The 27,671-nt window shown below is 49.0% G+C and overlaps 1 long non-coding RNA gene across 2 annotated transcripts in view; it reads left to right on the forward strand.

Annotated features, from left to right (window-relative positions):
* Window positions 1-20,064: 20,064 nt before the first annotated feature.
* The window catches only part of LOC140389280 (uncharacterized), a 36,575-nt gene continuing 28,968 nt past the window's right edge, over window positions 20,065-27,671 (forward strand). Inside the window, exon 1 of one of the 2 annotated variants that reach the window (XR_011934318.1) lies at window positions 20,065-20,370. This is a non-coding gene — a long non-coding RNA (uncharacterized lncRNA). The remainder of the gene's footprint in view (window positions 20,371-27,671) is intronic. The other variant, XR_011934317.1, reaches the window with a different exon arrangement.

Below are 27,671 nucleotides of genomic sequence, written 5' to 3' on the forward strand. Positions count from 1 at the left end.
TGCAACCGCTCCGAGACATCCTTGACCCTTGCACCAGGGAGGCAACATACCATCCTGGAGTCTCGATTGCGTCCGCAGAACCGCCTGTCTATTCCCCTTACAATTGAGTCCCCTATCACTATAGCCCGGCCATTCTTCTTCCTGCCCAGCTGCGCAGCAGAGCCAGCCATGGTGCCATGAACCTGGCTGCTGCTGCCTTCCCCTGGTGAGCCATCTCCCTCAACAGTATCCAAAGCGGTATATCTGTTTTGCAGGGAGATGACCACAGAGGACACCTGCACTGCCTTCCTACTCTTGTTCCGTCTTTTGGTCACCCATTTTCTATCTCCCTCAGTACCTTTCACCTGCGGTGTGACCAACTCGCTAAACGTGCTATCCACGACGTCCTCAGCATCGCGGATGCTCCAAAGTGAGTCCATCCGCAGCTCCAGAGCCATCAAGCGATCTACCAGGAGCTGCAACTGGACACACTTCTTGCACGTGAAGGAACCAGGGACAGTGGACGTGTCCCTGAGCTCCCACATTGCACACGAGGAGCATGACACGGGTCTGAGATCTCCTGCCATGTCTTAAACCTTCGGTTAACTTCAACAATTACAATTTACCCCCACAAATTAAATAAATAAATAAACAATGAAGAAAAAAATATATCAATATACCAATGAAAAGAAAACAGAAACACTACTTACCAGTCACTGACCTCGAGCCTTCCTCTTGATCTTCACAGCGGTTGGTTTTTTTTGGTTAGAGGAGGGGGTAGGGAGGGAAACACTGAAGAAGTGTTTTGGGTTCAAGTGTCACTTGACAACAGCTCCTCCACAAACTACCTTCAAATTAGGGTGACCACGACGGAGGTATGCAAATTTCCCTTGTAACACCAATCAGCAGCTCCGCTCTGCTGCCCTCTGCTGGATGCTTGTCTTCACTCGAACAGCTAGGGTCTTTAGCTCAGGTACACCTGGAAGAGCTGGGAGAGGTTTGGAGGAAGGTTTCTGGTATGAGGTGCTCCAGAGGGTGAATGCCTCCACCTTGTGTGCAAGGTTGGGGCTGATCCAGCTGAAGGTGGTATATAGAGCACACCTTACAAGGATTAGCCGGCTCTTTGAGGGGTAGAAGATATGTGTGAACGTTGCAGGGGGCCCGCAGACCCCGTTCATATGTTTTGGTCCTGGGGGATTGCTGAAAGGAGGTTTTTAGGCTAATCTCTAAAGTGGTGAAACTGGACCCGGGCCCTCGGAAGGCCATAGTCAGAGTTGGAAACAGAGGTAGATGTTGTAGCCTTCACCTCATTGATCGCCCAAAGGCCGATCCTGTTAGGGATGGAGATCAACATCTCCAGCCTGTGCCCTGGCATGGCGGGGGGACCTGCTGGAATTCTTGACTCTCGAGAAGGTCAAATTTGAACTGAGGGAAAGGACGGAGGGGTTCTACAATTCATGGGCGTTATTCATTATGCACTTTCAAAAATTGGATTACATCGAACATTGGGGGGGGGGGGGGGGAAGGTTGGGGGGGGGTCACTGTTTGTGTTCATGGTGACTATGAGTGATTCCTGTTTCTTCTTTGTTATTTGTTTATGTTAACATGCGGGCTGCTGTTTGGGGGTTTGGTGGGAGGATGGGATTGTTGTTGTTTATTTGGGGATTGACATTACATTCTTTACTGATTATTGTTTATTGTTGGCGGGTGTAAATTTGGGAGAAAATGTGATAAAGGAGAATAAAAATACTTTAAAAAGAAAAACTGCCAACCCGATAGTGGGATTCCCTCAGTACTGCCTCATAATCCTCCCTCAGTACTGCCTCGTAATCCTTCCTCAGTACTCCCTCATTATCCTCCCTCAGTACTCCCTCATTATCCTCCCTCAGTACCCCCTCGTAATCCTCCCTCAGTACTGCCTCGTAATCCTCCCTCAGTACTCCCTCATTATCCTCCCTCAGTACTCCCTCGTAATCCTCCCTCAGTACTCCCTCGTAATCCTCCCTCAGTACTGCCTCGTAATCCTCCCTCAGTACTCCCTCATTATCCTCCCTCAGTACTCCCTCGTATTCCTCCCTCAGTACTCCCTCGTAATCCTCCCTCAGTACTCCCTTGTAATCCTCCCGCAGTATTCCCTCGTAATCCTCCCTCAGTACTGCCTCGTAATCCTCCCTCAGTACTCCCTCATAATCCTCCCTCAGTACTCCCTCATAATCCTCCCTCAGTACTCCCTTGTAATTCTCCCTCAGTACTGCTTCGTAATCCTTGCCTGCATAAATTTGCATGGCGAAGGATAGTGAATGGCTTCCTGGCCTGCGCTCCCAGCACGAGGGATAATCAGTTGTAATTCACTTCCAGTAGGAGAACATAGGGCAGGATTCTCCCTTTGGGAGGCTATTTATGTTCTCCCGCCAGAGTCACCTTGCGGTCGTAAAACGCAATGCGATTCGGTGTTCTATGCCATGCAACTTTTTGCATGGCGTGGAATACGAGGGATTCCCTGGGAATCCCACTATTGGGCCGCCATCTTGAGTTGGCAGCCCGATAACAAGGTCCCGTGGCTGGCCACTCCCCCCACTGCAAATCAGCCTGACCCCATCCCACCGTAATTCGGCTTCAAGACCCCCTTCCCACACCCGGATTGTCTGGGTGCCCGCCCTGTCCTAAAGTACGGGAGTGACCCACCCCACACTCCTCAGCGACCCCTGTAATAGGGGGACACCTCCAGAGACCACATTGGTCACTTCAAAGAGAGGTTAGTGCAGTGAAATACCACGCTCGAGTGGTTGGAATAGCATTTGCTTCGAGGACGCTGGCAGCAGCAGAACGAAAGTAAGCTCAAATCGAAAAGGAAGGACTGGCTGTGATCGTCGCTGTTGAAGTCAATAATTTCCTGCTTCTGGACTGTAGTAGAAAGATTCAACAACGTTCGTTAAGGCAAAGTAACAAGGCTTTATTTACGAAAAGACTGCATGCAGTAATGGCTGAAACTTGAGGTCAGAGAGCAGTTAGTACCACTGCTGATTCCTTCCCAAGTCCGCGCTTTCACAGAGAATCAGCTCAGTATTTATACATTATCATTATCAAGATTGCGTGACTACAGCTTAGTCAGGAATTCGATCGGAAGTAGAATCGGAAGCAATGTCATAAACCAAGCATGAGCTGTTGATCTTGTTGGACTCTTTGTCTCATCCCTCATACCATTATCTTGTCCTTTGATAGAACATTAGAAGGTCAGAGGAGACTCATCCATTCCTTATCTTGCCTTATTCATACCGCCCTGGGTTATGACGAGTTAGCCTTATCAAAAAATACAGAGTTCAGGCATTTTGGAATAGCTTGACCTTCTCTGATCTTATTCATGCTTTAGGTTATGCGGAGTCAGCCTTATTGGTCTTACAAAGGGGTCTGATACATTGAAATGGCTAGGTCAGCTTTTCTTACATTGTACCGAATAGTTGACCAGTTTTCCCATCATGCCGTTATTTAATTCGTACAACATCACATCGCGGTGAAGGAATTTCACCAGTACTTGTACTGGCGAAAATTCACTATAATTACAGACCACAAGCCATTGCTGGGTTTGTTGAAAGAAGACAAAGCAATCCCACCAGTAGCCTCAGCCCGGATCCAACGCTGGGCCCCACTACTGGTGGCGTACCAGTATCAACTGGAGCATCAGCCAGGAACTCAGGTGGCAAACAGCGATGCACTAAGCAGGCTGCCATTACCGGACACCCCGTCATCAGTACCCAAAATAGAGGAAACGGTAATGACGTGACATTTCCTGGACACCCTTCCAGTGGACGCACAAAACATTTGTTTATGGACCAAAGGGAGCCGGTTTAATCAAAAATAAAACACATGGTGCTAACTGGGGAGATGGAAAGACCGATCCAGGTGGAATTCCACCCTTACTGGAGCAGAAGGGAGCATATCACCGTGGAAGACGGGATCCTGCTATGGGGGGGCTCGAGTAATAGTTCCAAGTCAAGGCCATCAAGCCATACTGGCTGCACTACATCATGGGCACCCTGGAGTCTCAAAAATGAAGATGCTGGCCAGAAGCTATGTCTGGTGGCTGGGCCTGGACACAGACATAGCGGCATTGGTTGTGTCGTGTTATTCACCTTGGGGTAACACGGACTGCAACTGGATGCAGTTGTACTTGAAAGTAGACTCCAAACTATGATGTTGGTTCAATACGCTTTATTGAACTTCTGAAGCAGTGCACACAGTTCGCTGTAGGTTTGACACTCTACTAATCAAAGTGTGCTTACTATAACTAACTAGACCAGACTAGCTCTGAACCACGTGTAGAAGGTGCTAACTGATATATACACCCTGACTGTCACTACAGTTGTCCCCAGTGGAAAGAGGCAGAGTGCTGATGCCTTGTGTGTTTTATAGTGAGAGACCACCCTCTAGTGTTCTGCCCGGTGATTGGTTGTGTTCTGTCCTGTGTGTTGATTGGCTGTACTGGGTGTCTGTCACTGCCTGTCTGTATCTCATTATGTGCATGAGTGCATATCATGACAGGTAGGTCGGTGCCAAGAAAGCCAACAAGGGCAGAAGGTGCCACCGGCAGCCCCGCTGCACCCATGGGAATGGCCAGGTAGACCATGGTTGCGACGTCATGTCGATTTTGCAGGCCGGTTTATGGGTTCAATGTTTTTTTATAATAGTAGACGCCCATTCCAAATGGCTGGGCGTCTGCAAAATGAACTCTGCAAATTCAACAACCACCATTGAAAAACTCCGCACCTCGTTTGCAACTCATGGTATCCCGGAGGTGTTAGTTTCGGATAATGGATCGGTTTTCACCAGCCAGGACTTCACAAAATTTATGAAGTCGAATGGCATTCGGCACATAAGGACGGCACCATACCACCCGGCATTGAATGGGTTGGCGGAGAGAGCTGTCCAGACATTAAAAGTCAGGTTGTAGAAACAGTCAGCCGCATCATTACCAAACTGTCGCGCTGGCTATTGGACAACAGAACAATCCCCACACGCCACAACGGGAATAGCACCGGCGGAGCGACTCCGGGGCAGACGACTCCGAACCCGGCACAGTGGCCCAATCAGGGAACCCCTTTCTGTGTACATAACAGGGACTGTCAGATCCTCTGCACTCCCGGTGTAGACAGCAGACTGAATGGTCATGGTTGTTCTGCTGTTGGATTTCGAAATAAAAGGATTTCTGGTGACGGGAGTTCTGCCCCTGTGGACTTGTTACAAGAGATAACTTAACTTTCCAGCTGAGGAATTTAGTCAAAGGTTGAGCACCGACTTGGACAGAGCTGTACATTTAGCAATTGACAGTGTGGAGGGGCTGGTTTAGCACAGGGCTAAATAGCTGGCTTTTAAAGCAGACCAAGGCAGGCCAGCAGCATGGTTCAATTCCCGTACCAGCCTCCCCGAACAGGTGGCGGAATGTGGCGACTAGGGGCTTTTCACAGTAACTTCATTTGAAGCCTTCTTGTGACAATAAGCGATTTTCATTTCATTTCACTGGCACATTTTATATGTTTCCTTATAATTGTGCATGATCAATAGATTTGTACTTTGAAGTGTGTGTTTTCTTATCCTTAGAACATAGAACATTACAGCACAGTACAGGCCCTTCGGCCCTCGATGTTGCGCCGACCTGTGAAACCACTCTAAAGCCCATCTACAACATTCCCTTATCGTCCATATGTCTATCCAATGACCATTTGAATGCATTTAGTGTTGGCGAGTCCGCTACTGTTGCAGGCAGGGCATTCCACGCCCTTACTACTCTCCGAGTAAAGAACCTACCTCTGACATCTGTCTTATATCTATCTCCCCTCAATTTAAAGCTATGTCCCCTCGTGCTAGATATCACCATCCGAGGGAAAAGGCTCTCACTGTCCACCCTATCTAATCCTTTGATCATCTTGTATGCCTCAATTAAGTCACCTCTTAACCTTCTTCTCTCTAACGAAAACAGCCTCAAGTCCCTTAGCCTTTCCTCACAAGATCTTCCCTCCATACCAGGCAACATTCTGGTAAATCTCCTCTGCACCCTTTCCAATGCTTTCACATCCTTCCTATAATGCGGCGACCAGAATTGCACGCAATACTCCAAATGTGGCCGCATCAGAGATTTGTACAGCTGCAACATGCCCTCATGGCTCCGAAACTCAATTCCTCTACCAATAAAAGCTAACACACCGTATGCCTTCTTAACAACCCTCTCAACCTGGGTGGCAACTTTCAGGGATCTATGTACATGTACACCGAGATCTCTCTGCTCATCCACACTGCCAAGAATCTTACCATTAGCCCAGTACTCTGTCTTCCTGTTATTCCTTCCAAAATGAATCACCTCACACTTTTCTGCATTAAACTCCATTTGCCACTCTCAGTCCAGCGCTGCAGCTTATCTATGTCCCTTTGTAACTTGTAACATCCTTCTGCACTCTCCACAACTCCACCGACTTAAGTGCCATCTGCAAATTTACTCACCCATTCTTCTGCACCTTGCTCCAGGTCATTTATAAAAATGACAAACAACAGTGGCCCCAAAACAGATCCTTGTGGTACACCACTAGTAACTGCACTCCAGTCTGAACATTTCCCATCAACCATCACCCTTTGTCTTCTTCCAGCTAGCCAATTTCTGATCCAAACTGCTAAATCACCCTGAATCCCATGCCTCCGTATTTTCTGCAGTAGCCTACCGTGGGGAACCTTATCAAATGCTTTACTGAAATCCATATACACCACATCAACTGCTTTACCCTCATCCACTTGTTTGGTCACTATCTCAAATAACTCAATAAGGTTTATGAGGCACGACCTACCCTTCACAAAACCGTGTTGACTATTTCTAATCAAATTACTCCTTCCCAGATGATTATACATCCTATCTCTTATAAATCTTTCCAAGATTTTGCCCACAACAGAAGTAAGGCTCACTGGTCTATAGTTACCGGGATTGTCTCTATTCCCCTTCTTGAACAAGGGGACAACATTTGCTATCCTCGTCTTCTGGCACTATTCCTGTAGACAAAGATGACTTAAAGATCAAAGCCAAAGGCTCAGCAATCTCCTCCCTAGCTTCCCAGAGAATCCTAGGATAAATCCCATCCGGCCCTGGGGACTTATTTATTTTCACACTTTCCAGAATTGCTAACACCTCTTCCTTATGAACCTCTACCCTTCTAGTCTAGTAGCCTGAATCTCAGTATTCTCCTCGACAACATTGTCTTTTTTCTGTGTGAATACTGATGAAAAATATTCATTTAGCACCTCTCCTATCTCCTCGGACTCCAAGCACAACTTCCCACTACTGTCCTTGACTGACCCTACTCTTACCATAGTCATTCGTTTATTCCATCAGACCATAAGACCATAAGACATAGGAAGCGGAAGTAAGGCCGTTCGGCCCATCGAGTCCACTCCACCATTCAATCATGGCTGATTTCAACTCCATTTACCCGCTCTCTCGCCATAGCCCTTAATTCCTCGAGAAATCAAGAATTTATCAACTTCTGTCTTGAAGACACTCAACGCCCCGGCCTCCACCGCCCTCTGTGGCAATTAATTCCACAGACCCACCACTCTCTGGCTGAAGAAATTTCTCCTCATCTCTGTTCTAAAGTGACTCCCTTTTATTCTAAGGCTGTGCCCCTGGGTCCTAGTATCCCCTGCTAATGGAAACAACTTCCCTACGTCCACCCTATCTAAGCCATTCATTATCTTGTAAGTTTCTATTAGATCTCCCCTCAACCTCCTAAACTCCAATGAATATAATCCCAGGATCCTCAGACGTTCATCGTATGTTAGGCCTACCATTCCTGGGATCATCCGTGTGAATCTCCGCTGGACCCGCTCCAGTGCCAGTATGTCCTTCCTGAGGTGTGGGGCCCAAAATTGCTCACAGTATTCTAAATGGGGCCTAACTAATGCTTTATAAAGCTTCAGAAGTACATCCCTGCTTTTATATTCCAAGCCTCTTGAGATAAATGACAACATTGCATTTGCTTTCTTAATTACGGACTCAACCTGCAAGTTTACCTTTAGAGAATCCTGGACTAGGACTCCCAAGTCCCTTTGCACTTCAGCATTATGAATTTTGTCACCGTTTAGAAAATAGTCCAGGCCTCTATTCTTTTTTCCAAAGTGCAAGACCTCGCACTTGCCCACGTTGAATTTCATCAGCCATTTCTTGGACCACTCTCCTAAACTGTCTAAATCTTTCTGCAGCCTCCACCTCCTCCATACTACCTGCCCCTCCACCTAGCTTTGTATCATCGGCAAACTTAGCCAGAATGCCCCCATTCCCGTCATCTAGATCGTTAATATATAAAGAGAACAGCTGTGGCCCCAACACTGAACCCTGCGGGACACCACTCGTCACCGGTTGCCATTCCGAAAAATAACCTTTTATCCCAACTCTCTGCTTTCTGCCTGACAGCCAATCGTCAATCCACATTAGTACCTTGCCTCGAATACCATGGGCCCTTATTTTACTCAGCAGTCTCCCATGAGGCACCTTATCAAAGGCCTTTTGGAAGTCAAGATAGATAACATCCATTGGCTCTCCTTGGTCTAACCTATTTGTTATCTCTTCGAAGAACTCTAACAGGTTTGTCAGGCATGACCTCCCCATACTAAATCCATGCTGACTTGTCCTAATCCGACCCTGCACTTCCAAGAATTCAGAAATCTCATCCTTAACAATGGATTCTAGAATCTTGCCAACAACCGAGGTTAGGCTAATTGGCCTTTAATTTTCCATCTTTTTCTTTGTTCCCTTCTTGAACAGGGGGGTTACAACAGCGATTTTCCAATCCTCTGGGACTTTCCCTGACTCCAGTGACTTTTGAAAGATCATAACTAACGCCTCCACTATTTCTTCAGCTATCTCCTTTAGAACTCTAGGATGTAGCCCACCTGGGCCCGGAGATTTATCAATTTTTAGACATCTTAGTTTCTACAGCACTTTCTCCTTTGTGATGGCTACCATATTCAACTCTGCCCCCTGACTCTCCTGAATTGTTGGGATATTACTCATGTCTTCTACTGTGAAGACTGACGCAAAGTACTTATTTAGTTCCTCAGCTATTTCCTTCTCTCCCATCACTAGATTACCAGCGTCATTTTGGAGCAGCCCAATGTCTACTTTTGCCTCCCGTTTGTTTTTAATGTATTTAAAGAAACTTTTACTATCATTCCTAATGTTACTGGCTAGCCTACCTTCATAATTGATCCTCTCTTTCCTTATTTCTCTCTTTGTTATCCTCTGTTTGTTTTTGTAGCATTCCAAATCTTCTGACTTCCCACTACTCTTTGCCACATTATAGGCTTTCTCTTTTGCTTTGATGCATTCCCTAACTTCCTTTGTCAGCCATGGCTGCCTAATCCCCCCTCTGATAACCTTTCTTTTCTTTGGGATGAACCTCTGTACTGTGTCCTCAATTACTCCCAGAAACTCCTGCCATTGCTGTTCTACTGTCTTTCCCACTGGGCTCTGCTCCCAGTCGATTTTCGTCAGTTCCTCCCTCATGCCCCTGTAGTTACCTTTATTTAACTGTAACACCTTTACATCTGATTCTACCTTCTTTCTTTTAAATTGGAGATTGAATTCTACCATATTATGATCACTGCCTCCTTAGTGTTCCCTTACTTTAAGATCTTTAATCAAGTCTGGCTCATTACATAACACTAAGTCCAGAATGGCCTGTTCCCTCGTGGGCTCCATCACAAGCTGTTCCAAAAAGCCCTCCTGTAAACATTCAATGAATTCCCTTTCCTTGGGTCCACTGGCAGCATTATTTACCCAGTCCACCTGCATATTGAAGTCCCCCATGATCACTGTGACCTTGCCTTTCTGACATGCACTTTCTATTTCGTGGTGCATTTTGTGCCCCTGGTCCTGACGACTGTTAGGAGGCCTGTACATAACTCCCATTATGGTTTTTTTGCCTTTGTGGTTCCTCAACGCTACCCACACAGACTCCACATCATCTGACCCTATGTCGTTTAGTGCTATTGATTTAATTTCATTCCTAATTAATATTCCTGACATATCTATAGAAAGCTGTAGGGTTATCCTTGATCCTACCTGCCAAAGACTTCTCATGTCCCCTCCTGGCTCTTCTTAGCTCTCTCTTTAGGTCCTTCCTAGCTAACTTGTAACTCTTGAGCACCCTAACTGAACCTTCATGTCTCATCTTTACATAAGTCTCCTTCTTCCTCTTGACAGGTGTTTTGACTGCTTTAGTAAACCACGGTTCCCTTGCTCAACCACTTCCTCCCTGCCTGACAGGTACATACTTATCAAGGACACGCAGGAGCTGTTCCTTGAACAAGCTCCACATTTCCATTGTGCCCATCCCCTGCAGTTTTTCTCTCCATCCGATGCATCCTAAGTCTTGCCTCATCGCATCATAATTGCCTTTCCCCCAGATATAATTCTTGCCCTGCGGTATATACCTATCCCTTTCCATCACTAAAGTAAACGTAATCGAATTGTGGTCACTATCACCAAAGTGCTCACCTACCTGCAAATCTAACACCTGTCCTGGTTCATTACCCAGTAGCAAATCCAATATGGCCTTGTCTCTCTTTGGCCTATCTACATACTGTGTCAGGAAACCCTCCTGCACACATTGGACAAAAACGGAGCCATCTAAAGTACTCGAACTATAGCGTTTCCAGTCAATATATGGAAAGTTAAAGTCCCCCATAAAAACTACCCTGTTGCTTTCGCTCCTATCCAGAGTCATCTTTTCAATCCTTTCCTCTACATCTCTGGAACTTTTCGGAGGCCTATAGAAAACCCCTAACAGGGTGACCTCTCCTTTCCTGTTTCTAACCTCAGCCCATACTACCTCAGTAGACGAGTCCTCATCAAACGTCCTTTCTGCCACCGTAATATTGTCCTTGACTAACAATGACACCCCTCCCCCTCTTTAACCACCTTCCCTGAGCTTACTGAAATATCTAAACCCCGGAACCTGCAAAAACCATTCCTGTCCCTGCTCTATCCATGTCTCCGAAATGGCCACGACATCAAAGTCCCAGGTACCAACCCATGCCGCAAGTTCACCCACCTTATTCCGGATGCTCCTGGCATTGAAGAAGATACACTTTAAACCACCTTCCTGACTGTTGGTACACTCCTGCAACTTTGAAACCTTACTCATGACCTCACTACTCTCAACCTCCTGTATACTGGAACTTCAATTCAGGTTCCCAAGCCCCTACTGAACTAGTTGAAACCCTCCCGAAGAGCATTAGCAAATTTCCCCCCCAGGATATTGGTACCCCACTGGTCCAGGTGTAGACCATCACGTTTGTCGAGGTCCCACCGACCCCAGAATGAGCCCCAATTATCCAGAAATTTGAAACCCTCCCTCCTGCACCATCCCTGTAGCCACCTGTTCAACTGTTCTCTCTCCCTATTCCTCATCTTGCTATCACGTGGCACGGGTAACAACCCAGAGATAATAACTCTGTTTGTCCTAGATCTATGTTTCCACCCTAGCTCCCTGAATTCCTGCCTTACATCCCTATCCCTTTTCCTAACTGTCGTTGGTACCTATGTGGACCACGGCTTGGGGCTGCTCCCCCTCCCCCTTAAGGATCCCGAAAACACGATCCGAGACATCACGCACCCTGGCACCTGGGAGGCAACACACCAACCGCGAGTCTCTCTCATTCCCACAGAATCTCCTTTCTATCCCCCTAACTATGGAGTCTCCAATGACTAATGCTCTACTCCTCTCCCCCCTTCCCTTCTGAGCAACAGGGACAGATTCTGTGCCAGAGACCTGTACCCCATGGCTTACCCCTGGTAAGTCCCCCCCCCCCAACAGTTTCCAAAGTGGTATACTTGTTACTAAGGGGAATGACCACAGGGGATCCCTGTACTGACTGCTTCCTCCCAGCCCCTCTCACCGTCACCCATCTAACTATATTCTTCGGAGTAACTACATCCCTGAAGCTTCTATCTATGACCACCTCTGCCTCCCGAATGATCCGAAATTCATCCAGCTCCAGCTCCAGTTCCCTAACGCGGTTTCGGAGGAGCTGGAGATGAGTGCACTTCCCACAGATGAAATCAGCAGGGACACTGATGGCGTCCCTCATCTCACACATTCTGCAGGAGGAACATTGCACTGCCTTCCCTGCCATCCCCTCTAGGTAAAAAAAGAAAAAGAAAGAAAGAGCTTACCTGTTATTCGCTCCCCTTCTCAGCAAGCACTCACTCAGCAACCTCTGCGCCCCGCACAATAACACCTGAGGGAAAAGAAAAGAAAAACTACTTCCCAGTCACCAGCCTATCCCTTACCTGCAGGCTGTGACTTCGCAGTTCAACTTCTTTCTACTTCTACCTGCCCTCGAGCCTTCCTCTTGATCTTTACAGCAGTTGTTTTTTTTTGGTTAGAGGAGGGGGTAGGGAGGGAATCCTTGGAGTGTTTCCTCAATTTTGTATTTTCCAGAAGTAAGCTGTTGTGTATTTAAAAATGCAGAAAGTTGCTCGACTTCCGGGTGCGGCGATGACCAGCTGAGTCGCACGTTTCGGCAGCTCCCTGTGAAACGGACTTTTGGGCTCTTGATAGGAGCCCCAACGGCAATTTTGACGGCTAAAAACACTGTGCGGTAAACCAGAAGGGAATCCCCCTGGATACGGATGGAAAAAGGAGGAGAGAGTGGCCAGATTGCAGTGTATCCTTTAGAACAGCGGCAAGGAAGGCAAGCAAAAACCAAGATGGCGTCGGAAGGTGGCAGTTTAACATGGGGCCCTGAACAACAAGAGTTCTTGAAATGCTGTGTGGAAGAGATCAAAAAGGAAATGAAGAAAGAGCTGTTGGCCCCGATACTACAGGCGATCGAAGGGCTAAAGGAGGAACAAAAGACCCAGGAGCGGGAGCTTCGGATCGTGAAGGCAAAGGCAGCCGAGAATGAGGACGATATACAGGGGCTGGTGGTGAAGACGGAGACGCAGGAGGCACATCAGAAACGATGTGTGGAAAGGTTGGAGGCACTGGAAAACAACGCAAGGAGGAACAACCTGAGGATTCTTGGTCTTCCTGAAGGTGTGGAGGGAGCGGACGTCGGGGCATATGTGAGCACGATGCTGCACTCGTTAATGGGAGCGGAGGCCCCGGCGGGTCCGTTGGAGGTGGAGGGAGCATACCGAGTGATGGCGCGAGGACCGAGAGCAGGAGAAATTCCCAGAGCCATAGTGGTGAGATTCCTCGGTTTTAAGGATAGAGAAATGGTCCTTAGATGGGCGAAGAAAACTCGGAACAGTAACTGGGAGAACGCGGTGATCCGCGTTTATCAAGACTGGAGTGCGGAGGTGGCGAGAAGGAGGGCGAGCTTTAATCGGGCCAAGGCGGTGCTTCATAAAAAGAAGATAAAATTTGGAATGCTGCAACCGGCAAGACTGTGGGTCACATATCGAGGGAGGCACCACTACTTTGAGACGGCGGATGAAGCGTGGACTTTTATTGTGGAAGAAAAACTGGAATGAGCGAGTTATTAAAAAGAACGTTCGAACAAAGTGGTGGGGCGAATGTGGGGGGCAAAGAGGGGTTTTATGTACTAATCCTGCGATGTGGTAACTTTTCTCTCTCCCACAGGTGGTGATGGGGGGAGGAGGGGAGGTGGAGGAGATGGGGCATTGGCCATTGGGGGCGGGGCCAAGGGAGAAGCGCGGGCTTGGTTCCCGCGCTATGATAATCATGGCGGGAATAGAGAAGCAGGAAGGAGGGGGCGTCGCACGGTGCGAGCCGAGGTCACGGGGGGAAGCCGAGGTCAGCCAGAGTTTGCTGACTTCTGGGAGCAACATGGGGGGAGTAATTACGCTAGCGGGGGATCTAGCGGGGGGGGGTGGAAGGGGGAATTACTGGGTTGCTGCTGCTGGGGAGAGGGGGGAGCTGGTATGGGAGAGAATGGGCGGGGGGCACCGCCTGGGGGAGATACAGCTGCGTGGGAACCGGGTGAGGAGCTGGAAAAAGGTGATGGCTAATCGACAAGGGGGGGGTGGGGGGTAGGAAGCCCCCCAACTCGGCTGATCACGTGGAACGTGAGAGGGCTGAACGGGCCGATAAAGAGGGCACGGGTACTCGCACACCTTAAGAAACTTAAGGCAGATGTGGTTATGTTACAGGAAACGCACCTGAAACTGATAGACCAGGTTAGGCTACGCAAAGGATGGGTGGGGCAGGTGTTCCATTCGGGGCTAGATGCGAAAAACAGGGGGGTGGCTATATTAGTGGGGAAGCGGGTAATGTTCGAGGCAAAGACTATAGTGGCGGATAACGGGGGCAGATACGTGATGGTGAGTGGCAAACTACAGGGGGAGACGGTGGTTTTGGTAAACGTATATGCCCCGAACTGGGATGATGCCAATTTTATGAGGCGGATGCTAGGACGCATTCCGGACCTAGAGATGGGAAAGCTGATAATGGGGGGAGATTTTAATACGGTGTTGGAACCAGGGCTGGATAGGTCGAAGTCCAGGACTGGAAGGAGGCCGGCAGCAGCCAAGGTACTTAAAGATTTTATGGAGCAGATGGGAGGTGTAGACCCGTGGAGATTTAGCAGACCTAGGAGTAAGGAGTTCTCGTTTTTCTCCTATGTCCATAAAGTCTACTCGCGAATAGACTTTTTTGTGCTGGGTAGGGCATTGATCCCGAAGGTGAGGGGAACGGAGTATACGGCTATAGCCATTTCGGATCACGCTCCACACTGGGTGGACTTGGAGATAGGGGAGGAAACAGGAGGGCGCCCACCCTGGAGAATGGACATGGGACTAATGGCAGATGAGGGGGTGTGTCTAAGGGTGAGGGGGTGCATTGAAAAGTACTTGGAACTCAATGATAATGGGGAGGTCCAGGTGGGAGTGGTCTGGGAGGCGTTGAAGGCGGTGGTTAGAGGGGAGCTGATATCAATAAGGGCACATAAAGGGAAGCAGGAGAGTAAGGAACGGGAGCGGTTGCTGCAAGAACCTTTGAGGGTGGACAGACAATATGCGGAAGCACCGGAGGAGGGACTGTACAGGGAAAGGCAAAGGCTACATGTAGAATTTGACTTGCTGACTACAGGCACTGCAGAGGCACAATGGAGGAAGGCACAGGGTGTACAGTACGAATATGGGGAGAAGGCGAGCAGGTTGCTGGCACACCAATTGAGGAAAAGGGGAGCAGCGAGGGAAATAGGGGGAGTGAGGGATGAGGAAGGAGAGATGGAGCGGGGAGCGGAGAGAGTGAATGGAGTGTTCAAGACATTTTATAAAAAATTATATGAAGCTCAACCCCCGGATGGGAGGGAGAGAATGATGGGCTTCTTGGATCGGCTGGAATTTCCCAAGGTGGAAGAGCAGGAAAGGGTGGGACTGGGAGCACAGATCGAGGTAGAAGAAGTGGTGAAAGGAATTAGGAGCATGCAGGCGGGAAAGGCCCCGGGACCGGATGGATTCCCAGTCAAATTCTATAGAAAATATGTGGACTTGCTCGCCCCGGTACTGACGAGGACCTTTAATGAGGCAAAGGAAAGGGGACAACTGCCCCCGACTATGTCTGAAGCAACGATCTCGCTTCTCTTAAAGAAGGAAAAGGACCCGCTACATTGCGGGTCCTATAGACCTATTTCCCTCCTAAATGTAGATGCCAAGGTCCTGGCCAAGGTAATGGCAATGAGAATAGAGGAATGTGTCCCGGGGGTGGTCCACGAGGACCAAACTGGGTTTGTGAAGGGGAGACAGCTGAACACGAATATACGGAGGTTGTTAGGGGTAATGATGATGGCCCCACCAGAGGGAGAAACGGAGATAGTAGTGGCGATGGATGCCGAGAAAGCATTTGATAGAGTGGAGTGGGATTATTTGTGGGAGGTGTTGAGGAGATTTGGTTTTGGAGAGGGGTATGTTAGATGGGTGCAGCTGTTGTATAGGGCCCCAGTGGCGAGCGTGGTCACGAATGGACGGGGATCTGCATATTTTCGGCTCCATAGAGGGACAAGGCAGGGATGCCCTCTGTCCCCATTATTGTTTGCACTGGCGATTGAGCCCCTGGCGATAGCGTTGAGGGGTTCCAAGAAGTGGAGGGGAGTACTTAGGGGAGGAGAAGAGCACATGGTATCTTTGTATGCGGACGATTTGCTACTATACGTGGCGGACCCGGCGGAGGGGATGCCAGAAATAATGCGGATACTTGGGGAGTTTGGGGATTTTTCAGGGTATAAATTGAACATGGGGAAAAGTGAGTTGTTTGTGGTGCATCCAGGGGAGCAGAGTAGAGAAATAGAGGACCTACCGTTGAGGAAGGTAACAAGGGACTTTCGTTACCTGGGGATCCAGATAGCTAAGAATTGGGGCACATTGCATAGGTTAAATTTAACGCGGTTGGTGGAACAGATGGAGGAGGATTTCAAGAGATGGGATATGGTATCCCTGTCAATGGCAGGGAGGGTGCAGGCGGTTAAGATGGTGGTCCTCCCGAATTCCTCTTTGTGTTTCAGTGCCTCCCGGTGGTGATCACGAAGGCTTTTTTTAAAAGGATTGAAAAGAGCATCATGGGTTTTGTGTGGGCCGGGAAGACCCCGAGAGTGAGGAAGGGATTCTTACAGCGTAGCAGGGATAGGGGGGGGCTGGCACTACCGAGCCTAAGTGAGTATTATTGGGCCGCTAATATTTCAATGGTGAGTAAGTGGATGGGAGAGGAGGAGGGAGCGGCGTGGAAGAGATTAGAGAGGGCGTCCTGTAGGGGGACTAGCCTACAGGCTATGCTGACAGCCCCATTGCCGTTCTCACCGAGGAACTACACCACAAGCCCGGTGGTGGTGGCTACACTGAAGATTTGGGGACAGTGGAGACGGCATAGGGGAAAGACTGGAGCCTTGGGGGGGTCCCCGATAAGAAACAACCATAGGTTTGCCCCGGGGGGAATGGATGGGGGATATGGAATGTGGCAAAGAGCAGGAATAACGCAACTGAAAGATCTGTTTGTGGATGGGAAGTTCGCGAGTCTGGGAGCGCTGACCGAGAAATATGGGTTGCCCCAAGGGAATGCATTCAGGTATATGCAACTGAGGGCTTTTGCGAGGCAACAGGTGAGGGAATTCCCGCAGCTCCCGACACAAGAGGTGCAGGACAGAGTGATCTCAAAGACATGGGTGGGGGATGGTAAGGTGTCAGATATATATAGGGAAATGAGGGACGAAGGGGAGACTATGGTAGATGAACTAAAAGGGAAATGGGAAGAAGAGCTGGGGGAGGAGATCGAGGAGGGGCTGTGGGCAGATGCCCTAAGCAGGGTAAACTCGTCGTCCTCGTGTGCCAGGCTAAGCCTGATTCAGTTTAAGGTATTACACAGGGCACATATGACTGGAGCACAGCTCAGTAAATTTTTTGGGGTGGAGGATAGGTGTGCGAGGTGCTCGAGAAGCCCAGCGAATCATACCCACATGTTTTGGTCATGCCCGGCACTACAGGGGTTTTGGATGGGGGTGACAAAGGTGCTTTCAAAAGTAGTAGGAGTCCGGGTCGAACCAAGCTGGGGGTTGGCTATATTTGGGGTTGCACAAGAGCCGGGAGTGCAGGAGGCGAGAGAGGCCGATGTTTTGGCCTTTGCGTCCCTAGTAGCCCGGCGCAGGATATTGCTAATGTGGAAAGAAGCCAAGCCCCCGGGGGTGGAGACCTGGATAAATGACATGGCGGGGTTTATAAAGCTAGAGCGGATTAAGTTCGTCCTAAGGGGGTCGGCTCAAGGGTTCACCAGGCGGTGGCAACCGTTCGTCGAATACCTCGCAGAAAGATAGACGGAATGGGAAAAAGAAGGCAGCAGCAGCAGCCCAGGATCGGGGGGGGGGGGGGGGGGGGGGGGAGGAGGAACCAGAAGGACTCTCAGGGTTGTTAATATATACTGTATAGTATGTATAGGTCGTTGCTACAGATAATTATATATTGGACTGTTAAATTATATTTTTGGAGAGTGTTACTTGTGACAAGGCAGTTGCCAATTAGGGCTAGTTTTCATTTTTGTTATTTATTATTTATTCATTTTTTGTTTATAAAATAGGTCATTGTTATTTGTGTTGTTATAATATTGTGTAAAGGATGCACAATGTACTGTGTTGGTTGACCAAAAATTTTCAATAAAATATTTAATTTAAAAAAATGCAGAAAGTTATCTTTATTTCTTACACACTTGCCCAGCATGAAAATGCAACTCATCCACATTATCACACACACACACACACACACACACAAAATCAGATGCAGAGGAGGATTAAAACAGTGGTTATGATAATTAAATTGACCTCCGTCCCTCTTTCGTCACAGGCCAGATGTTTCTTAATTGAGTTGGTGCTTTGGCTGGAGTGAAAGTCTTGACTGGCAGAGAATTTCTCAATAGCTGTGAAGATTCCTGTAGTCGATCTGCCCTATGGCTGGTCTCTCAGATGAACCTGATGTAAAGGCTGGTTGAGCACAGTGGGCTAAACAGCTGGCTTGTAATGCAGAACAATGCCAGCTGCGCAGGTTCAATTCCCGTACCGGCCTCCCTGAACAGGCGCCGGAATGTGGCGACTAGGGGCTTTTCACAGTAACTTCATTGAAGCCTACTTGTGACAATAAGTGATTATTATAATTATGTTGGACCAGGATATACTAGAATCCTTTCTCTTTCAAGGTACTTTGTTGGGGACCTGGACAACTTTGTTGACCGCAGCATCCTGTTAGTTCTGATGGTGTTGATGTACCGTCAATTACCACGAGATGAGAATGGTGAAACAATCGAGGCTTTATTGAACAAGATGTTGTGCCTCCTGTAGCTGGAACCAGAATGGCTGCAGCGCAGGAGAGCACACACTTTTATACGCTGCCTGCTGGGCGGAGCCAGCAGGCAGGGATTTACCGTCGCACCTGTAAAATACGGGCAATGCCGTAATACATACAATATATCACTAGTGGTGTTTACCACAGGCGTTTCGTGGATTCTGATGGAATTCTACTGTTATATTTTACATTCACCTGAGGAAGGAGCAGCGCTCCGAAAGCTAGTGACATTGAAACAAACCTGTTGGACTTTAACCTGGTGTTGTAAAACTTCTTACTGTTATATTTTAAAAGCAGGGAGAAAAAATAGCCACCTTAACCATGTGACCTTATAACATGTGCTGAATCATTGTCCAAATAAGGTGGTGTGTCAATTTGATAAGCATTCTAGATTTGGGTTTTAGACACCTGTCCTTTTAGACAGCCTTTTTGTTGGAAGGGCAGGCCATTCAATTACAATGAATTTATGGATTTATTTTAGCTCTTGGGCACCCACTATGAGCCACATCAGTCAATAAGCTGTTCTTTGGTTCTCTCTGGTAATTTCAAACCAGAAGTAAAGTCTGGTGGATCCGGTAGACCAGCTTTTGCAGTCTTTAAGAATGTGGCTTTTAAAAAGAGCTTTAAAAATTTGTAATACCTACATGCCTGCACTGGACATACTGGCGAAAAAACCCCACAGAATTAATGTTTTTGGGAAGGACAAATAACAATCATTCGGGAGGGTGGGGGGTGGGGGGGCGGCTGGGGGGGGGGGGGGGGGAGAGACGGAATTTAAATAATGCTCACTGTAATGAGTAGCAATTAAAAGGCTGATTAAATTTGACAATTGAAGTACAGATTTTCAGTGCCTTGACAATGTGATTCTAATGCTTTTAATTCAATTCACTTTTTTCGAACCTGTGATTTAAGTATCATTTTCAGCAGCTGTTCGCCTTCTGCACTTGTCACTCAAGGGCACAGTGTTTGCTCTCCAGGCAGCAGGTCTGTGCTCGTGTCATGTGATAACCCCCGAGAACGTGATCTGAGCAGCAACAATGTGAAATTAAATGTAATTTCTCTTCCTCCAGTTTCTCCCTTTCCCTCAACAAAAGGTACAATTTCAAGCCGGGCGCACAAACAGGAAGACCTCGAGGGCAGCAGGGTGACCAGCTCCCACAGCCGAGACACTCCATTGGGTCCATTACGCTAGGGGGGGGGGGGGGGGGGGGGTAGTGCGCTGCCAGAGCTGTGACAGCAGAGGAGGGTTAATTCTGCTAAGGCTGTGAGAGTGCACAAGCAGATGGAGAGCCGGTACTGCGCACGTGCGGAAGATTCAAAGGACCCAAACCCTTAAGACAAATGGGATCCCGACCGCCGCACAGGACAGTGGCCACAAATTTGGGACTATCCTGGAAAATAAGGAATGTTTGGCTACCCTGCTTGAGGTTGCACACACTCAAATCTGTGAAGGAGGCCGTTTAATAAGGTACTTAAAAAGCTCGTGGGAGACCGGGCCTCAAAAATAGAATTATAAAAAGCAAGCTGAGCTCTGGTAAAGTTTCATACAGAACTGCATTAGATCCGAGGTAAGCAGCCGCGCATAATCAAAGACCCCTCCCATCTGGCTGACTCACTCTTCCAACTTCTTCCCTCGGACAGGAGATACAAAAGTCTGAGAACACGCACGAACAGACTCAAAAATAGCTTCTTCCCCGCTGTTATCGGACTCCTAAACCACCCTCGTATGGACTGATCTCTTCACACATCTTCTCTACTGAGCAGTACTACACTCCTGAATGCTTCACCCGATGTGTCAATGTATTTACATTGTGAATTTTATGTTTGCCCTATTATGTGAATTAAGGTCAATGGTGGAAGATATAGGGGGGATGTCAGAGGTAGGTTCTTTGCCCAGAGTAGTGGGGGCATGGAATGCACTGCCTGTGGAAGTAGTTGAGTCGGAAACATTAGGGACCTTCAAGCGGCTATTGGATAGGTAGATGGATTACGGTAGAATGATATAGTGTAGATTAATTTGTTCTTAAGGGCAGCACGGTAGCATTGTGGATAGCACAATTGCTTCACAGCTCCAGGGTCCCAGGTTCGATTCCGGCTTTGGCCATTGTCTGTGAGGAGTCTGCACATCCTCCCCGTGTGTGCGTGGGTTTCCTTCGGGTGCTCCGGTTTCCTCCCACAGTCCAAAGATGTGCAGGTTAGGTGGATTGGCCATGCTAAATTGCCCTTAGTGTCCAAAATTGCCCTTAGTGTTCGGTCGGGTTACTGGGTTATGGGGATAGGGTGGAGGTGTTGACCTTGGTAGGGTGCTCTTTCCAAGAGCTGGTGCAGACTCGATGGGCCGAATGGCCTCCTTCTGCACTGTAAATTCTATGATAATCTATGATTAATCTGGGACAAAGGTTCGGCACAACATTGTGGGCCGAAGGGCCTGTTCTGTGCTGTATTTTTCTATGTTCTATGTATTTTCTTTTCATGTCCAGAATGATCAGTCTGAGCTGCACGCCGAACAATACTTTTCACTGTACCCCAGTTCACATGACAATAAACAAACCCGAATCCAAACAGTAGTTTAGAGCACAAAGAGGTTTATTGTACTGGTCTTCTGGTCCCCATCTTCTCCATGTGATCCAACTCCACATCTATCTTTGGACGCAAGACATATGGAACAGGGCGGGCGCTGAAATAGTACGGCAGGGCCATGGGATCCATGCTTTTTCGGGCTGCGACTCGCCTGATGGTCTCCAAAACTTCCTGGAATGCGGTTGGAAATCTGGCCAATAGGCCTTCGGAGCCATGTGGGTGCATTTTGCAAACCCTCTGCCAGTCCAAGCGAAGGTATCGGCGGAGCCAGTCATGCCCTATAGGCTCGGCCCACTCCCATGTGCAACAACCAGTGGTAAATTTGTTGACTGGTGGCTATATTCAATGGGGATATGGTCGTGCCCACAATCCCGGATCGTATGCGGTTGAAAGTATGTAGGCTAAATACAGACATGGCAGCCCCTGTATTGAGTTCTATGTGGGTGGTGTGGCCGAGATTTGAATGGCCGCGATTCTTGGTGCAGCCACACAATATAGTCCTTGGTACTGGTCGTCATCGTCCTCCACGTATGGGGTCCGTCATGAATGGGATGGTCACGCCTGGCAGTGCGGTGGGTGGGTGGCTCCTCACAGGGCCTGCTGTGCCCCAGATCCCTGCATCCCACTGTAACCACTGCCGTCTGGTAATTATATTCCCGGTCCCCCTGGTTAAGGGAAGAAGTTTGGCAATTTTTCCAGGGCCTATTCCGGTGTCTCACCCCTTGCTTGTAGGTGTCCCAATGCTGGGGAAGGGGTTCTTCGGTTCTAGCAGGCTGTGCACAGGGTCTGTTTCGGTGTCCTGGACTGAGCACCGCCATCCCCTGGCGTTCCTGAACTCCCTGTTCGGTGCTTTCCTGGGATACCGCAATTACTGCTCTTCTCGAGGTCTAAACGATCTTCGGCTAGTAGTTTTCTTTGCCTGGCCGCATCGCGGATCCCACATCCTAACCGATTGCATAACGTTTCGCCCTGGGCTTGGCCAAACTCTCAGGTCTCAGCTAGTTTCCTGAGTGTGGTACCCTCAAATAACGACACAAGAGTGTAGAACAGTAAATTAAGGCTTTAATAAGCCGAGAACTAGTCAGTGACCGAGACGTGTGCTTACTGAGTGCCACCTACAGGGCGTCACCTTATATACAGCTACCTGGTGGGCGGAGCCGGAGGCGGAGTTCCCCAGGGTCCCAAACACGGTCTTAAAGGGGCATCACCTACATGGTGTTAAGGGTACAGTAACCATTCAGCACACTGAGGTAAGCCAAAGAGTTTCTGATGCCTTCACCCTGAACGGCTGTGTGGAATCAAAAATGGTACACTATCAGTGGCGGCTTTCAGTCGAAATGTTCCCCCACCAAGGCTACCAGGGAGGTGAATGAGTGGGTGTCCAGAGGGTCTGGGTGGGTTAAGCTTTATATAACGCTGTAATTGGGCATCCCCCCCTCCCCCCACAAGCTATCAGCAAGGTAACAGTTTGGCGCTTGTCGGCAATAATTGCGTTTGTGAGGAAGAAGAACCACATCCTCTCTATTTACTGTCCCCAGTTATCCGTACCTGCATTGAATGGCTCTAACTTCCCGAAATGCAGCATGGTGATGGCTTCCAATGGGGCCTGACAAGGCCTAGTCGAGGTAGACCAGGCGCGTAGCAACTGGTGTCGATGGCAACTCCAGCCCACCCTTGTCACCAGAGTTAGATCCAAGGAAAGCAGCCACACATAAACAGTAGTTTAGAGTACACAGAGGTTTATTACTAGTTATAGTCAAATACTACCACTCCCTGGAAGGTCTCCTTCCCCAACCTGCACCCAAGTATGGGTTTTTATATTAGAGGGGCTGCACCTGTTAAGGGGACACCCCACCCCGTCACTGGGGAAGTTCATATTCCCCAGAGGGCAGGGGAAACCTAATTGTTCCTATCCCGCGACCTCTCCTGGGGCTATAACATACTGGTTAGGCCTCAGGCCTGGAATATTGTATCCCATTCTGGGCATTACACATTATTGGGTCAGATAATTAGCAGCTTGGTCAAAGAACCAAGTTTTAAAATGCATTTTCAAGACGTGGAGAGAGGTTTAGGGAGGAAATTACAGAACTTGGGTTATAGGCAGCTTAAGGCACAGTCACAAATGGTGGAGTCATGAAAGTTGGGGTGTGCGGAGATGCAATTGGAAGAGCACAGAGAGTGTAAGGCTGAAGGGGTAAAGAAGGATGAGACTATGGAGGGATTTGGATGTGAGGATTAATATTGGCATCTTGGGAGACGATGGACTATGTGCAGGGTGTATGTTGCTTCCAACATACACCCTGGGCATGTCTGATATGGCTGTAGCAGCTGATTCATGAGTGGCAGGCCTTTAGATACAATAGTGATGTTTAAGAGACATCTTGACGAATAAAGGAACAGGATGGGAATAGAGGGATACGGAACTTAGAAGAGCAGAAGGTTTTAGTTTAGAGGGCAAAAGGGCCAGATTCTGTGCTGTCATGTTCTTTGTTCACATCTGTGAGCTGCAAGCCATTCATTCATTTCCTTTACTAGGCTGTGATTGACAGCTTCTACGCACATAGTTTGCAGCGTTGATTCATTCATCTTCCTTCACAGTTGAGTAACTCTGAAGTGTTCCAACCACAATATTTATCATCATCAACCACTTCAAAGTGAGTTAAGTGCTTACCAATCACCCCACTTCATGCTTGAGTGATTTTGAAGTGGTCAGCTGGAAATTGAGAGGGGTCTCTTTTCTGGGGTGGTGGAGACTTCCTGAAAGAAGTCTCTTTTCTGGGAGGCTGCCTGACAGATGTCTCTTTTTTGAGAGATGTGTGGGTGTCCCTTTATTTAGTAGGTCTGTGGGGGGGAACTCCATACTTAAAAGCACTCTGTGGGGGGGGGGGGGGGGCAGTCAGGTCATCCCCGTACTTGGGGGAAGGGGGGAGAGACCCAGAAAATCCAAGGGTGGGGGGTTGAATTGTGATGCGGGTGGGGGTGGTCAGCCGCAGGACGCCACTATCGAACCCCCTGTTCGGTAGTGGGTTCCCTCGGGAATCCCGCGCAATCCTCGCCATGCATAATTTTGAATTGCTATGAATTGGGAATTGTTTCCTAATCTGCGCTCCCAGTGTCATAATATTAATCTATGTATATAATGGAGTGCAGACAGACAGTGATTGACACACCGGATGACCAGTAAGCACACAGAACAGAGCAGCCAATCACCAGACAGGACATGACCACTATAAAGCTAGAGGGCACCAGTTTTCCCGCTCTCTCGGGACCCAGCCAATGGGACAGTCAGAGTTAGTGAGCTGGCCAGTGCAAACACCATGTGGTAACTAGTAAGTCTGGTTAGGCTAGTATCAGGTCTCCAGTCAAGTCAGCATAGTGTCAACCCACAGTTGAACATGTATAATCGTTCAGATGTTAAATAAAATCGTGTTGCATCTTATCAAGTGTTGGAGGTCTGCCTCTCACTACACTGCATCAAGTGCAGTCCACATCGACCCAGCCTACCCAACACATCATGGTACCAGTGAGTGATGCTGGAAATTGACGGACCTACCTTGAGTGAATCAGCATTGACCAGCAAACAGCCATCCGGTGACATGGAAAACATCCGCCCTCCTCCGCAGCTCCGCATCGCCGGCAACCTCGGTGCAAATTGGAAGATCTTCAAACAAAAGTTCCAACTCTATCTAGAAGCCACCGTCCTCGAGGCTGCGTCGGACGCCAGGAAGATCGCACTATTCCTCTCCACAGCCGGGGACCACGCCATCCACATCTACAACTCCCTTACATTCGCTGAAGGCGAAGACAAGACAAAATTTAAAACAGTCCGACTGAAGTTTGACAGCCACTGCGACATTGAGGTGAATGAGAGCTTTAAACGGTACGTTTTCCAGCAGAGGCTTCAGGGTAAAGATGAACCTTTTCAATCCTTTCTGACCCATCTCCGCATCCTCGCGCAGTCATGTAACTATGACTCGACCACTGATTCCATGATCCAGGATCAGATCATTTTCGGGGTCGACTCCTTTGCCAGCAGCTCCTGAAAGTCAAGCAGTTCACCCTCACCATCGCCATTGAAACGTGCATTCTCCACGAACATGCTAACAATCGGTACTCCCACATCAGGGCGGCAGAAACGGCAAAGCTAACCTCCCACGAGGCGGAACGGGTGCAGGTCATCGCACAAATGCAGGGCCTAAGTATCGACGAGAGTGGCCATTCTGGGTGCTTTTCCCGGGCCCCTGCACATGTGCGCCACGACCGAGGGGACGGCGAGACTGACGACCAGAAGGCGCAGATGCGTACGTCGTTCGACCGCACTGCACATGCGCGATGACGCACCGAACGCGCTGACGTTGGCGTCATGACGTGTCCGAATTGTGGCTCCGCCCATTTAAAGCGGCAATATCTGGCAAAATCACGACGGTGTCTACAGTGTGGCAAGCTTGGTCACTACGCAGCCCTTTGCAGATCTGATCCACTACCCAGCATCCAGTGATCCCAGCCGCGGCGCAGAAGCATCCGTTCAATACAGCAGGCCATGCCAGACACCAACCCTGCCAGCCCAACAGATCCTGATGCTGCATGCCTCAAATCTCCATACCAGGTGGGCATCATTACGAAGCATGCGCTGCCTTTCTCCAAGACAGCGAAGAACCTTCCGATCCTCAGCGTGGATCCCAATAACGAATGGTGTGCTGTCCTCACAGTCAACAAGGCTCGCATCCAGTTCAAACTGGACACCGGCGCATCGGCGAACCTCATCTCCAAATCCGAGCTCGACACCATCCGCGTCAGACCAAGCATTCTTCCACCGGCCTGCCAGCTCCTTGACTACAATGGCAATGCCATATCTGCCAGTGGCTCATGCCAACTCGGAGTTTCCAATAAGTCATTTAAAGCGACACTGCGATTTGAGATCATGGGACCTCACAGAGCATCCCTGCTCGGTGCTCGGGCCTGCAAACTCCTGAACTTGGTTCAGCGAGTCCACACCATGTCATCCTCACAGGCGACGGCCTCACCTGATGAGAACTTCCAGGCTGAAATTGATGACATCATCATGCAGTACCACAGCGTGTTCGACGGAATGGGCACACTCCCATACCGATACAAAATCCTGCTCAAACCAAACGCCACCCCTGTGATCCACGCACCACATCGGTTGCCGGCACCCCTCAAGGACCGCCTCAAGCAGCAGTTACAGGACCTCCAGGACCAGGGCATCATATCAAGGGTCACAGAACCCGCGGGCTGGGTCAGCTCCATGGTCTGCATCAAGAAGCCGTCAGGAGAGCTTCGAATTTACATTGACCCCAAGGATTTAAACCGCAACATCATGAGGGAACATTACCCGATACCAAAACGAGAGGAGTTGACCAGCGAGATGGCTCATGCCAAACTCTTTACGAAGCTGGACGCCTCCAAGGGGTTCTGGCAAATACAGCTGGATGCATCCAGTCGCACGCTGTGCACATTCAATACCCCGTTCGGTCGCTACTGCTACAACCGGATGCCATTTGGCATCATCTCTGCCTCAGAGGTATTTCACCGCATCATGGAACAGATGATGGAGGGTATCGAGGGGGTGCGCGTGTATGCTGACGATGTAATAATCTGGTCCACAACTCCTCAAGAACACATCGATCACCTCAAGCAGGTATTCCACAGAATCCATGAGCATGGCCTCCGACTCAACAGAGCCAAGTGCTCGTTCGGCCAATCAGAAATCAAATTCCTTGGTGACCACATCTCGCACCAAGGTGTACGGCCAGATGCTGCCAATGTCTCAGTGATCAACGCCATGAAGACCCCAGAGGACAAGAAGGCGGTCCTCCGCTTTCTAGTGATGGTCAACTTCCTCGGGGAAGTTCATTCCCAACATGGTGGCACACACCACAGCCCTCCGCCATCTCGTCAAAAAGTCGACGGAATTTCAGTGGCTGCCCGCTCATGAGAACGAATGGCGTGAGCTGAGGGCAAAACTCACCACAGCCCCGGTTCTGGAATTCTTCGACCCTACCAAAGAGACAAAAATATCCACTGACGCGAGCCAGGACGGTATTGGGGCGGTGCTCCTCCAACAGGATGACTCCTCCTCATGGGCCCCAGTTGCGTATGCCTCCAGAGCCATGACGCCCACTGAGCAATGGTATGCTCAGATTGCGAAGGAATGCCTGGGCCTCCCAATGGGAATCGACAAATTTCATGACTATGTGTATGGCCTCCCAAAATTCACGGTTGAGACGGACCACAGGCCATTAGTCCACATAATCCAGAAGGATTTGAA

This window comes from Scyliorhinus torazame, chromosome 14, assembly GCF_047496885.1.
Source record: "Scyliorhinus torazame isolate Kashiwa2021f chromosome 14, sScyTor2.1, whole genome shotgun sequence".
Classification (NCBI taxonomy): Eukaryota; Metazoa; Chordata; class Chondrichthyes; order Carcharhiniformes; family Scyliorhinidae; genus Scyliorhinus; species Scyliorhinus torazame.